Here is a 13,237-nt window from a genome sequence, read left to right as displayed (position 1 = left end):
GAAGGCAGCTGGAATCAAGATGGTGGAGTAGAAGGATGTGGAACTCACCTCCTCCCACAAATACATCAAAAATACATCTACATGTGGAACAGTTCTCACAGACCACCTACTGAACACGGGCAGAAGACCTCAAGCATTTGAAAGATGAAGAGAGATCTCCACGTAGTCAGGTAAGAAGAAAGAATGAAAGAAAAAGGAAGTGGGATGGGACCTGTGCCCCTGGAAGGGAGCTGAGAAAGAGGAAATGTTCCTGCACCCTGGGAAATTTCCTCACCGGTGGGGAGATAAACCAGGATGTAAAGGGAGCTTCAAAACTCAGAGGAAAGCACAGCTACTGGTTTATGGCCGACAGAACAGAGAGAGACCTGCACAGATGGTCTGTGACACCGCACTGCGTGCCCCAGACTGAGGTGCACATCCACTGGTACAGGCAGGGGCTGGGTGCTGAAACTTGGGGTTTAGAGGACAGACCCAGGGAGACAGCCTAAAGGGGCTGAAGTATGGTACGGCTGAAACCAGGGGTGTATGCTGAAGAAGCCTGGGCCCATAATAGAAGTGAAGTGCCACTGTTAAGTGGCCCACAAAGGGAGGGGCAGGACCCACCACAGCAGCCTCTTTCTCAGCTCACTAGCCGCTGCCTTGGCAGGCTCCAGCCACCGCCTTGCCAGGCTCAGGGAACAAGCTCCAGTGGGTTGTCCACACACAAGGCAGGGCTGAAATCACAGGTGAGCCCCAGGGGCCATGTCACTTAGGTAGGAATCAGGGCTGAAATCTCTCCCCATGGTTGTGCAAGCCACCACCAGCTTTGTAAACTCAGCACCCGCCAGACATCAGAGTGGACAATGGGTGCTCCTGCAGCTGGGACGGGCCTGGCCTTAGCAACTGTGGGCTTTGTGGGCACATGCATGTGGGGGCTGGGCCAGGCCAGTATCTGGGATGCCTCCACAGCTCCCAGAGCAGGTCCAGGTACGTGGGGACTGTGGTCCTGAGACCTGACATCAGTGGATCTGTGCTGATGGCCTTGTGAAAACAGCCCCTGAGGGACACCAGGGCTGACTGCCAGACCTTCCCACTGTTGAGTTGGGGCCAAGGGCAGTGCTAACAACAGTGTACTTTGTGAGCCTGTGCAATGGGTGACAAGTGACACAACAGAGTGCACTCCTAGGTGGACAGCTCCAGCAAAGGAATACTTAGTGGCTCCTCTCCCAGTGGAAGCACTCCAATCCTACCTACCTCACACTGCAGCTCAGAAACGTAGCTCAGAAACAGATCTGGGGGCTTCTACTCCAACAACTAGGGAATAGACCCTGCCCCCAACAGGGCTGTGACAACCACACAGAAAAGAGGAGGCCCTGCTCAACATCTGGTGCAGGCTCTGGTCACCACAACATCAGTCATACCCCCTCTCAAGGGGATAAGAGCCAGGACTCACTGAGGAAACAGGCAGCAGGCATCCATACTAAAAACAGCCCTCACACCAAAAATATTAAACCCATGCCAGTTGCAAGGGATGCTCCCACATAAAAACAGCCCTCCAAGACCATAGTAGATAACTGTTTCTCCTAAACTCACAGAGTAAGAGAAATATAATTAAAATGAGGAAGCAGGGGAACCACTCCCAGTTAAAAGATCAAGAGAACTCCCCTGAAAAAACAATGAAACAGACCTCTTCAGCCTGATAGATACCAAGTTCAAAAAGGAGATAATGAAAATACTGAAGAAATTAAGAAAGGCCATTGATAGAAATGCAGATTATTGTAAAAAGGAACTAGAAACTATAAAGAGGAGCCAAGAAAAATTCGAAACCTCATTTGCTAAGATGAAAGGTGAGCTAAAGGCAATGAATAGCAGAATGAATAATGCAGAAGAATGAATAAGTGATCTGGAAGATATAATGGAAATCACCCAATCAGAATGGCAGACAGAAAGCCAAATGAAAAAAAATGAAAGGAATATGAGACCTATGGGATAATATAAAGCATGCCAATCTACATATAGTAGGAATTACAGAAGGAGAAGAAAGAGAAAAGTGGATTGAAAATGTATTTGAAGATATTATGGCTTAAAACTTCTCAAGCCTAAAGAAGGAAACAGATATCCAGGAATAGGAAGCGCAGAGGGTCACAAACAAGATGAACACAAACAGATCTACAGTGAGATACATTATAATTAAAATGGCAAAAGTTAAATACAAAGAGAGGATTCTAAAGGCAGCAAGAGAAAAACAAGGTGTTAATTATAAGGGAACCCCCATAAGGCTTTTAGCTGATTTCTCTTCAGAAATGTTCCAGGCCAGAAGGGAGTGGCAAGACATATTCAAAGTTCTGAAAGGGAAAAATCTGCAACTTAGGGTACTCTACCCAGCAAGATTATCATTTAGAATAGAAGGAGAGATAAAGAATTTCTTAGACAAGCAAAAACTAAAAGATTACAGCAATACTAAACCTATTGTAAAAGAAATATTGAAAGGTCTTCTCTAAATAGAAAAGAAGAAACTATAGGAAAGAGAAAATTGCAACTGGAAAGTGAATCACTTAAATAAGCCAGTAAACAGATTAAAAGAAAAAATTTTTTTTTAAATTCTTGTGAAAACAATGATAACCACAATGAACAGCAAAAGGGAAAAGATGAAGATGTAAAAGAGGACATCAAAATCATAAAATGTAGAGGAGGAGAGTAATAAAATGTAGATTTTTTTCTTTTATTTGGAATGTGTTTGAGTCTAATTGACTATAGTCTAAAGCAAGTAGATATAGGAAAGTGTTAACATACTTGAAAAACAGGGTAACCACAAATCAAAAACATACAATAGATTCACAAAAACCAAAAAAGGAGAACACAAGCATAATATAAAAGGAACTCATCAAACCACAGAAGGAAAAACAAGAAGAAAAAGAAACAAGAGATACAGAATCAACTGGAAAACAAGGTTTAAAAGGGCAATAAACATATATCTATCAAAAATTACCTTAAATGTCAATGGACCAAATGCTCCAATCAAAAGACATAGGGTGGCAGATTGGATTTTTTTTAAAAAAGAGCCTACAATAAGCTGCCTAAAAGAGATCCACTTTTAGGGCAAAGGGCACACATAAATTGAAAGTGAGAGGATGGAAAAAGATATTTCATGCAAACGGAAATGACAAGAAAACAGGAGTAGCAATACTCATATCAGACAGAACAGACTTTAAGACTAAGTCCATAAAGAAGGATAAAGAAGGACACAATATAATGATAAAAGGATCAATACAAGAAGAGGATATTACACATGTCAACATATATGCACCCAATATAGAAGTACCCAATACATAAAATAATAACAGACATAAAGGGAGAAATTGATGGGAATACAATAATAATAGGAGACTTTAACACCCCACTCACATCAATGGACAGATCTTCCGGACAGAAAATCACTAAGGCAACAGAGATCCTAAATGAAAACAGGTAACGTGAATTGTTATCCAAATTCATCTTTAAAAAGGTGAGATGCTTTATTCTAGTCTGTATTTTAAGTGCAGCAATAGATTTATCTCTTAATCAAGCTCCTTAAAAACTGGCTGCCACAGAGGACTTCTAACTGTTCAATAGAACAGTTAGAATTAATTGATATTTTCAGGGCATGACATCAATAAAAACAAACAAAACATAATACATATTCCTTTCAAGTGCACATAGGTCATTCTCTAGGACTGACCACATGCTAGGGCACAAAAGAAGCTTCAACAAATTTAAGAGGACAGAAATTATTTCAAGCATCTTTTCTGGCCACAGTGACATGAAACTAGAAATCAACCACAGAAAAAAGAAATGAGAAAAAAGTGATTACGTGGAGATTAAACAACATGCTGCTAAAAAACTAATAGGTCAGTGATGAAATCAAAGAGGAAATTTTAAAATATATTGAGATAAATGACAATGAAAACAGAACCATACACATCTATGGGATGCAGCAGAAGCAGTTCTTAGAGGGAAGTTCATAGTGATACAGGCCTTCCTCCAAAAACAAGAAAACTCTCAAACAACCTAACCTACCATCTAAAAGAATTAGAAACAGAAGAACAAAACCTAAAGTCAGAAAAGGAAGGAAATAATAAAGATCAGAGAAGAAATAAAATAGGGATTAAAGCACTATTCTCAATAGCCAAGATATAGAAACATAAATGTCCATTCACATATGAATGTATAAAGAAGATGTGTTATGTATGCACAATGGAACACTATGCAGCAATAAAAAAGAACAAAATAATGCCATTTGCAGCAACATGGATGGACCTAGGGATTATCATACTAAGTGAAGTAAGTCAGAAAGACAAATACCATATGATATCACTTATATGTGGAATATAAAATATGACACAAATGAACCTATCTACAAAACAGAAACAAACTCACAGACATAGAGAACAGACTTGTGGTTGCTAAGGGAGAAGAGGGGTGTGGGAGGGATGAATTGAGAGTTTGGGGTTATCAGATGCAAACTATTATATACAGAATATTTAAACAACAAGGTCCTACTATATAGCACAGGGAAGTATATTCAATATCCGGTGATAAACCATAATGGAAAAGAATATAAAAAAAGAATGTATACATACGTATAACTGAATCACTTTGCTTTACAGCATAAACTAACACAACATTGTAAATCAACTATACTTCAATAAAAATAAATCAATAAATAAAAATAAACAGAAAGACAAAGAATGACTTAGGAACTGTCACAGATTGGAGGAGAGTAAGGAAACGTGACAACTGAATAAAATGTGATGTTCTGCAATGCATCCTGGAACAGAAAAGGGACATTAGGTGAAAAACTGATGAAATCCAAATTAATTCTGTAGGTTAGTTATAGTAATGTTCTAATGTTAATTTCTTGGTTTTGATAAATGTACTATGGTTGTGTGAGATGTTAACATTAGGGGAAACTGAGTTAAGCACCAGTATCAGGGGGAGCTTTGTGCTATTTTTGCAACTTTTCTATAATTCTAAAATTACTTTAGAATAAAAAATTATAAAAATAAACATACACATTGGATCCAACATCACATCAGTTGGAGGCTGGTATTTTCCAAATGAGAATTTGATACAACCCTCTTCATTTCATTGTTTGTATTATTTCTTTTCCTTTCTCTTAGCTACCATTTGTTTTGTGCATCACTTTTCAAGTACATATGAAAAAAATTTTTTCTCTTTTTATAAAACATTAAATATAAGAGGCAATTTGTTTATCTAAAAGAGGAGAAAGTTAACCCTTCTAACTATTCAATATATAGTATATAATACCTCAGAATTACTTTAATTCCTAGCTTGATTATCAAAGATACAGTTTGGAAATGAAAACAGGTAACCTGAACTGTTATCCAAATTCATCTTTAAAAAGGTGAGATGCTTTATTCTAGTCTGTATTTTAAGTGCAGCAATAGATTTATCTCTTAATCAAGCTCTTTAAAAACTGGCTGCCACAGAGGACTTCTATTTGGTAGTATGACCACAGAAGGTAGTCATGACCCATGCAGCTTAAATAATGATAATAACATAATATCAACAAACATTTAGTGTGCCAGATGCTTTGATAAATGATCTACATGCATTATTTATTAATAATAAAAATTATGAATTGTTAATAGGTATTAAGTATACTCTATGTGTCAGACTTTGCTGAATACTTTACAAAATGTATTTAATTTGATCTTCATCAGAAATCTGAGACAGGTAACCTTGCCCTTCTTATTTTAAAGATGAGGAAACTGAAGCTTAGTCAGGTTCAGTAATTTATATAAAGTGACATATATATGACTGGTAGACTGGAAGCTCCGACTTCAACAGTCAAAATTCAGAACATGTACTCTTAAACCTTATAAAATGCTGCCTCCATATAGTTAACAAGGCTCAACATGGAAGTGGTGGAATGATCCAAGAAATTGCCTAACTAGAACACAGGTTCCCAAACTTGGCTGTGCACTGAAATCAACCAGACCACATCATATACCAGTTCAACCAGAATCTCTAGGTGTGAGACCAGGACAACAGTTATTTCTTTATAGCTTTCCTATGTGATTCCAATGTGCCACCAAGTTTAAGAATCTAAGCTCTAGAAATTGATTTTTGCATAACTTTACAAAATGCCAGTGAGAAAGGACATGGTTAGGCAAGCTAAGCACACAAAACATAGAAACTAGAAGTTAATGACACTAATGTTACTGTACAGAAGTTCTAATTGTTAATGAGTAAAAGTGTTTCTTTTTTGCTTATCTCAATATTTCAATAAACACATATTCCTCTGATGAAGAAATAAATTATGCATTCCACTGTGACGATATTTTTCCATAGTCTTTTAAGAATGAAAAATAATTATAACTTTAAAATAATTGAGAAAGAAGAATTACTAACGTTGTTAATCATGCAGGGTTTTTTTCCCCCCTGGTGTCTTTAATATTCTATTTATTTTCCACTCAGCAGTTAGTAAATGGAATTGCACCATGTTCTCTTTTATGTTTGATTTCCTCTAAAGAATATAAATATCACTAAATAAAATATAGATAATTTTCTCATTTGGCCTATATATTGGTATGCTCTTATTATTGTTACATGTCTATGATATACTAATTTATTATTTTTAAAAAATATACTCTATTTCTGAACAGTTTAGTGAGAAGTTGAAATGGTTATCTAATTCATTCAAGGGAAAAAAAAAGGAATTTTAACCAAAATTCACTGTATTCAACTTAGGTCGAAAACCACTTCAATTCTAGAAATAAAGCCCCTCACACTTCTTGTTAATATATGTAAAGACAGTATGCATTCATTCTGTGAATGCCTATGGCAAGTATATCCTTTATGTTTTTTACTCAAAGAGATCATGTTGATGGAGATGGGAAATGAAAATATTAAGTGTTCTTGTTTGGTTGCATAAAATTGTGATATATAAATTTGAAGGAGTTAAAGGGACATTCCTGAGATAATCTCTGAGACTCTGGACTTGAATAGTGTCACTTCAGGGCCCAGGTGACAAAATGAGGTGGAAATCCATGGCAAGGGCAAATCTTCCCAGCTCTTCAGAGAATCAAGCACTACTCAGATTTCTTGTGAACTCTGGGATAAAGCACTCTTGTTACCAATGATGTCTCTAGAAAGACACTATGGTCCTGGCAGTACTGAGTTTCTTTAGGTGATGTCCTAAAATAGTGGCCACTGGCTAAGGGTCATGAGAACAGGAAAGGAAGAACACTGTAGATGAGCTGTGAACATATGCATGATAATTCTTTGTAGTTCACCAAAAACAATTGGGTGTACTTTGTTTGCGGGATTCCTCCATTGGAGTCAGTAGAGGATTGAGCTCTTGTAAATTAAGCATTAAAATAAGAAAAGAAAGGCAATAAGACCTCATTTTATACTCACAGCCTAATGAAGCTTAGATATACAAATTGTAGACATAAAACAAATCTGGTGAATGTACATGGAAATAATGTGTTGATTGAAACCTTTACCCCCTAACTTCCAACAAAATGAAGCAATAGCTTCACGATACTTTATGGAAGTTTCAGAGACTAATTAGGATCTGTTCATCATATATTTGTGGAATACCTATTGTTTATAAGACCTTATTCTAGTAAGATGCTACAGAATGATTCTGACATTGTCCAGTCTGTTAGAAATCCATGTGAACAAGTTTTAGATTTAAAAGTGAGGTCTCAAAAATGTTGTTTCTGATTTAACCAAATGATGTACTCTCAATAAACCCCTAGTGTGCATCGGGTGCTTGAGGAGCTGCTGATGCCCAAAGATTGAGAGGCATAAGAAAACTCAATCTGTAGTTATCACTGACCAGACACCACTTCCACAATGCCAGAAGAAGGCACAAGCACCCCCTACCACCACTGCTTAGCAATTTGGATCACACAATGGAGAAAGGCTGACAAAGGGAGGTAAGTAAACCATTAAGGGCTGAGGGTTTACCCCAAATAATTAAGCTATGAAAGAGACAGAGGCAAGGTTCCATTACTTGATTTCGGCTTTCCAATTACTGAATGATATTGAATATTATAGAAAAGCATAGATCTGTCCATTTGCAAATGTGGAAGCTTGAAAGCCAAAATGAGTTGCATTATATGTATATGTAAGTAACATTTTACATGCCCTGGTTTGTGACTATTCAATTTATTGCCAACCAAATTGCTTCCAAAATAACCAGTTATTTGACCAATTTAATCAATTTCTTTCTACCAGGGTGTGTCTAAATTAGTAGATTATTCAAATGGGATGCATGCAAGTAGAATCCTGCTCAATTGTCATATTACCCTGAAAATCCAGCCATCACAATGAGGTGGTGAAGATGTTGGTAATAGGGCACAAACCTGCAACTAGAAGATAAACAAGTTCTGGAGATCTAACGTATAGCACTGTGATCATAGTCAACAATACTGTATTATATACTTCAAAGATGCTAAGAGACTAGATCTTAAATGTTTTCACTACAAAAAAGATAATTATGTGACGTGATAGGTATTAGCTAATGCTACTGTAGTAATCATGGCAATATATAAATGTATAAAATCAACGCACTGTATACCTTAAGTATGCACAATGTTATATGCCAATTATATATCAATTAAAAAAAAGAATAGAGGCAGGGGTTTCTGCAGCCACTCAGGTGCCTGTAGTACTGTCCTAGTAGTTCCCCACCTCTTCTGTTCTTTTCTAATGTTTTCCACAATTGTTTATCAGTTTAGAAACAAAACAAGTCTTTGCATGGCATCCACCTAAAGCCCATCCACAGCTTTCCATTACTCTTCTGATTGAAAAAAAAAATTTCCACCATAACCTATCAATTCATAAGTCTTATGTGAGCAGAGTTATGGTAACTACCAAAGTCTCCTACCTTGTGTTACACCCCTCTATTCATTGTCTTCTTACTCCACCTGTGGTTTTATTTCATTTACTCAACTGGGTACATTCCCTACCATCTCAAAGCTTTCTCAAAAATTATTCCTTCTGTTTAAGATACTCTCCCACTGTCCCACCCCCAAATATGCCACAGTTTGCCTATTTAATGACTACCCATTCTTTCAGGTCTCAAGTCCCTAACTTCACGGTTATCTTGGGTTCTCCTGTGTGGACTCTCCTACATAGCATCTATCACAGTTTGTAATGGTGTGCTTTAGTGAGTATAGGTCAGCCAGTATGCCTGTATCTATAATATGTTGCTCACCATCGTATCCCTAAGGTTAGCATACTGCTTGCTCATAAGACATCCTTAACAAATGTTAGTTGAATGAAGGAATTAGTGTATGAATAATGGCATAACCAAGGGGCTGGTCCAGTCCAGGGGGTCTTGCATGGAAAATAGGCATTGGCAGATTACTAGTAATGACAGGCACTGGAGAGAGTTTGGTGGTTCAGTGCATGACCTTTGGTTCACAGCTCAGACTGACCATGTAATAGATATGTGATTATGAGTAAGTTACTTTTCCATGTCTCAATTTCCTCATCCTAAAATAGGGACAATAGTAGTTTTCTACAAACAACCCAATCAAAAAATGGTCAGAAGACCTAAATAGACATCTCTCCAAAGAAGACATACAGATGACCAACAGGCGCATAAAAAGATGCTCAACATGACTAATTATTAGAGGAATGCAAATCAAAACTACAATGAGGTATCACCTCACACCAGTCAGAATGGCCATCATCAAAAAATCTACAAACAATAAATGCTGGAGTGGGTGTGGAGAAAAGGGAACCGTCTTGCACTGTTGGTGGGAATATAAATTGATACAGCCACTATGGAGAACAGTATGGATTTTCCATAAAAAACTAAAAATAGAACTACCATACGACCCAGCAATCCCACTACTGGGCTATATACCCAGAGAAAACCATAATTCAAAAAGAGTCATGTACCAATATGTTCATTACAGAACTATTTACAATAGCCAAGACATGGAAGCCTTCTAAATGTCCATTGACAGATGAATGGATAAAGAAGGTGTGGAACATATATACAATGAAATATTACTCAGCCATTAAAAAGAATGAAGTAATGCCATTTGCAGCAACATGGATGGACCTGGAGATTACCATACTAAGTGAAGTCAGACAGAGAAAGACAAATATCATATGATATCGCTTACAAGCAGAATCTTTTTAAAAAATGATACAAATAAACTTATTTACAAAATGGAAACAGACTCACAGACTTAAGAAAACAAACTTATGGTTACCAAAGGGCAAAGGTGGGAGGGAGGGATAAATTGGGAGTTTGGGATTGACGTGTACACACTGCTATATTTAAAATAGACAACCAACAAGGAAATACTGTAAGAAACTTTTTTTAAATAACAAAAGGTTTATCTAAAAAAAAACCAGTTTTCTACCTCATAGAGTTATGGTAGGATTAAATTAAATATCATATATAAAGTGCTTAGTACAGTGCCTGTTCCTTAGAAAGTGCTATTAATGAGAATGATTATTGTCCTCATCACTGTCTTATTGTTAAGTTTCATTAAGAGATGAACATTGAGGGATGGACATATGCTTCAGCAGGGGTATTTAACCATAGGCCAGCAACTCAAGTGATGAGAACATTCTGACACAATGGTAAAACTTAAATCCCAAAGGGAGGTCTAAATAAAGAACCTACGTAGGGAGGAAGCATCAAATGATGGACTAATGTCCAGATAGTATGTGACTAGTGGAAATGAAAGAGGAGGAGAACAATGATCCTCAGATTTCTTACACAATCTTTGAGCAACTGAGATTTTGGAATAAAAACACCATCAATGGAAGACAAGAACCTAATCCCTGGTGATTGGTAATAGACACATATTTACTGTAGAGATGCTATTAATGCTGTTGAAAGGTGTCATCTTTTCAAGTCCCCTTATGAAAAATTTGTCTCGGTCCTAGAAATAGTTAATGCTTCCTTTGTAATGAATTGCTTCATTCAAGCAATCATATTTCTTGTTTGCTTTGGCTATTAGGAAGCTCACAGGGAAACGCAGGGCTCACAAATAGCAAAGTACGGCATTCAATTAGTCAATCAATGAATAGCATAACTTCCGAACCAAAAAAGCTATTTATTTTTATGTTTCTAAAATTACACATTCCTCCATATTACTTATCACAGATGTACATTTTCATTCATTTGTATGTTTATTTGATGAATATCTGCCTCCCCACTAAAGAGTAAGTTCTTTGAAGACAGGAAAAGTATTTATCTTCTTTACCTCTATACCCCCTAGCTCATAGCACAGCTCCTAACAAATGGTAGATGAACAAAAATATTTGTGAAATAAATGAATGCAAGTTCACAGTGACTCGTGGAATTTATTTTGTGTATTAACCTCAACCCTGGCTTCATTTTTCTTCTTCAATTTTCATTTGCACAAGTTTCTTCCTTCCTTTTAAAAAATCAGTTGTATTTTCATTATTATATAATACCTGTTAGTTGCATAAAACATTATAAAATATAAATAGTAAGTGTAAAAATAACTCATAACCACTCTAACTAAACAACTTTTAATGAGGGGTATTACCTTGTAGAACTTGATTAAATATATATGAATGTATGTATATATGCATGTATATATGAATTTTTTCATGTTTCTGATGTATTAATCCACAACAAAACAATTTGTAGGATTTAACTTGTTTTGTATGTACTGTACTTTTGTAAAATACTATCAGTCCTTTTTGGAACAAGGATGGCTATAACCATGTAAGCACTGGAAATAGGGGTAAGCAAGTCAGTGTGGGTCAGACACAAGATGTACTAGACACTCATGCACTGGCTCCTGACCCCAGATTTTTTATTCTTCCTACCTAAGCCTGGGGTCAGTCTATGATCCTAGACTACAATCTGAGGATCAAGTATGCTCAACTTTCAGAGTCAGCAAGATATGGGAGGGAATCACACTGTATTTTCTGGGCTAAGTAACAGTTCAAGGATGGGACATAACTGACATCTTAGGTAACAGAGTGACATTAGGAGTACTGGCCATGGACATAGTCTTTCTTCCCCACCTCCCCACCCACCACATCTTGAGATCACGTAATTTTAAGTCAGCAAAATATGGTGTCGTTTTATTTTTATGTTTCTGTATACCTTATCTCTGGGTGAAGCTCTCCCCTCAACCGTGGGGTTATAGAAACAAGTAAGAGAAAGTGAGGGGGTATGCTCCAAGATGGCAGCCCACGTGGTGCGGCACGGGATCCTCTGGGTGCGTAAAGTGTCGCTGCCTCAGCTCTCCCTGACAGGTAAAAGATGCCTGCTTTCTGCAGCAAATGTGGACAGCCACAAATGAGAAGCAAGAGAAAAAGAAGACTGTCACCTCGCCCTTTGTACCTTCATTATGCAATGTGATGTGGTGAAGAGTCTGCACTTGGAGGGGAAGACAGCTGGCTGTGAACCCCAGCCCTGCCAGCTTTCAGAAACTATGTCCCTTAACTCGGTTCCTATACCTATAAATTAGGGATGATAATGCCCACCCCAGGTAATACCCTGACATATAGTAGGTGCTCCAGAAATATGTGAAAGGAACAAGTCCCTAGGCCCCTTGATTGTACTCCTATATAAAACATTAGATTGTGAGGTGAGGTGAGGTTTTGAAACTCAAACTGCTTGGAAGAAAAAGAGGCTGTTTGAGACAATATTTTTTTTTCTGCTGTGTAAGAGAATGTAACTAAAACTTGCGTTCATACTTGGAAAAAAAAAAAGAAAGTGAGGATGATTGTTTCTTTTTCACCTCTGCGTGGTACTCATGACTAAACATGTGAAAACCAGATGTTTTCTTTTTTTATTCTATTGTTTATTTTTTAAAACTTCTTTTATTGAAGTATAGTTGATTTACAATGTTGTGTTAGTTTCTGGTGTACAACAAAGTGACTCAGTTATACATATATATAAAATAGTTAACATCTGCTAATCCCAAACTCCCAATCCATCCTTCTCTCCCCCTTGGCAACCACAGGTCTGTTCTCTATGTGAGTCTGTTTCTGTTTCGTAGATAAGTTCATTTGTGTCATATTTTAGATTCCACATATAAATGATAAAACCTGAACACCAACATTAACACCACCAAAGAGCTGGGTTTCCCTTTCCTTTCCTATTTTTTTAAATTGAAGTGTATTTGACATACAATATTATGTTAGTTTCAGGTGTACAACACTGTGATTCAACATTTATATACATTATGAGTTGGTCACCACAAATACAGTAACCATACAAAATTTTTAC

This window comes from Leucopleurus acutus, assembly GCF_964270905.1.
Source record: "Leucopleurus acutus genome assembly, chromosome: X".
Classification (NCBI taxonomy): domain Eukaryota; kingdom Metazoa; phylum Chordata; class Mammalia; order Artiodactyla; family Delphinidae; genus Leucopleurus; species Leucopleurus acutus.
The sequence above is the reverse complement of the archived record's forward strand: the minus strand, read 5'-3'. Positions refer to the sequence as shown.